This window comes from Alligator sinensis, unplaced genomic scaffold (assembly GCF_000455745.1).
Source record: "Alligator sinensis unplaced genomic scaffold, ASM45574v1 scaffold246_1, whole genome shotgun sequence".
In the NCBI taxonomy this organism is placed as follows: domain Eukaryota; kingdom Metazoa; phylum Chordata; order Crocodylia; family Alligatoridae; genus Alligator; species Alligator sinensis.
The window spans coordinates 1145845-1148195 of NW_005842367.1; the positions used below are offsets into that span (position 1 = coordinate 1145845).

At 48.3% G+C, this 2351-nt stretch overlaps 1 protein-coding gene across 1 annotated transcript in view; it reads left to right on the plus strand.

The window, feature by feature from the left end:
• The window catches only part of TMEM156 (transmembrane protein 156), a 96860-nt gene that overhangs the window by 55951 nt on the left and 38558 nt on the right, over positions 1–2351 (plus strand). The gene's annotated exons all lie outside the window — the stretch shown is intronic.

A 2351-nucleotide genomic window follows, 5' to 3' on the forward strand; every position in this document is an offset into this window, starting at 1 on the left:
CGGGCGGGGAGGTACGGTCGGGCCGGCCCCGCCCCCTAGCGGCATGACACGCGGGGCGGGGGAGGGGTAATTCGCGCGCACCAACTGACAACTTCCGCCTGCCTCCTGGAACGACTGGGGGCGGGGCTAGCCCTGGGGGCGGGGCTGGGGAGAGCCGGTGTCACCCCAGAACCACAGGGCAGTGGGGGCCTTGCCAGTCCTGGGGAGCTTCATGCACTTCACTGTGGGTCCCAGGGTGGCGGTGCCAGGCCAGAAGAGTGCCTGTCCCCTGGCCTGGCTCCTAACTCACACAGCTGGAGCACAGCTGACTAATTCTACTGCTCATGAGTGCAGCAGGCAAAACAGTGTTGATGTGCTAATGCGCAGTAGATTTAATTTACTGCGCATTAACATCAGAAAGATGTTTACTTGCGCTAATGCACAGTACCATGGATTACAGCACATTGAGCACCTGTCGTTACAGGTACTAAATATGCCATAATGACAGGGTGCTGGTTGTAGCCGTGTTGGTTAAAGACATAGGCAGACAAGGGTCTTTGGGTAAATGTGATATCTTTTATTAGACCAACTCAAATAGTTGGAAAAATTCTTCTTTGCAAGCTTTTGGGTACAAACACCCATCTTCAGGTGAAGGGAGTACATTAATGAACATGTAGGCACGCCCATGGATACATAAATCGACCCCTGGTTTACCCTGCATTAAATGAAATATATACCTGTGACCTCTGCCTTAGAAAATCAGAATAGTTCCTGAAATTAGTAGGCTGTTATGGCAGCTTAATGTGCTGTAAACATCTGTTTGAGCATCGGGTATTGACACAATCCACGCAAGAGGGTAAAACGTTTACCACCCAGGTGCTACATGACAGTATGAAGATTAATGAACCTGGAGACTATATACTGCTTCTCTGGGCAGGTCTACACATGCATATTAATGCAAAGCAATAAACTCTGGAGTTTATTGCTCTGGGTGTAACATTTGAATGTCTGGCAGGGGGAGGAGGGGCCAGCCTGCCAGCCTAGGGTTGCTCTTCCCTCCCACCCACTCCCTCAATGTGCTGTGGGAGGGCTGGATGGGGCATGAGGGTGCTTCAGCCAGGCAGCCTCTACATGTGCACTTTTGCAGAGTGAAAAACTCTGCAGCAGGATAGTACTTGTATTTGCAAGTACTGCCCTGCTGTGGTGTAAACTAGTTTACTCCAGCCTAATAAGGGCACCTGCTTAGATGTGCGACGTTTACTGCATAGATTAGTCTACTGTGCAATAAACATCTAATGTAGACGTGCCCGCTATCTGCTAATGAGACTAGTGCACTGGTTCTCAACCTCTTCAGCATGGAGTCACCTCCTGTTAGACTTAAGGCACACTCATTAGACTTGGTTCTCAACTGCAGTGGTTCTCAACTTCTTCGGATTGGAGTCATCCCCTCTGCTTGGGCCATAGCATGCCGAATGGATTCCAACCATGTCGGGACAAGAAATGTAAAACCTGCCAACACATCTTGATAACTCCCACAAAATTACATCCCACAACAGAACCATCACCATTCCTGAATCTTACATCTGCACCTCCAGAAATGCTATATGTCTCATCCAATGCACCAAATGCCCTGATAGAAAATATGTAGGAGAAACCAAGCAACAACTGCGCACCAGAATGAACGCACACCGAAAATCTATCAAAGACTGTAACCTCCTGTGTCTCTCCCTGGTACATCGCGGCTAGGGATGCTTCTCAAACCTTGCTGTGGCTTCTTGGGATGGACGTTCTAGTCACCAAGCGACTTTGGGGTGGTTCCCCAGGGGCCTCATCTGCCATGTCTTTGATGAATAATTGGTTTGAATCGGAAGGACGATGTTTGGTCCTGCCCCCCTGTTGCCCAAACGGCTAGTTTCGTGCCCCCGGAGGCTTTTCCGATTGACCTCAAGGAGAGAGTCACACACTCAGGCTGGGTCCATTTCAACTTTTATTGTTTGCGCAAACAAGATCGACTAGGGGGCTAGTAGCCCAAAGCAGAGTCGACCCCTGGTCTTTGTCCGAGGGTCTTTTTATAGCTTATCTAAACAAAGAACCGTATCGTGTTATGCAGTTATTGGCTATCCTATAGTGTCTACAAGCTTCTACTGTTTCGTCTAAGTTTCCACAAGACGTCAAAGTTTCCATGGTTACGTCTACATTTCCACAGGATGTTTTAGGTTTTCATGCTATGCTTAACTTATTATGGGTTATGTTATAGCACCTGTGTGTTTTTAACAGGGGGTCTTTTATCTTATGTCTTCAATCTATGTGCAGAAGCTAATGCGGAAGCCATTTGCAAGCCATGTCGAATATAGAAGCCTTTTGCAACGAAA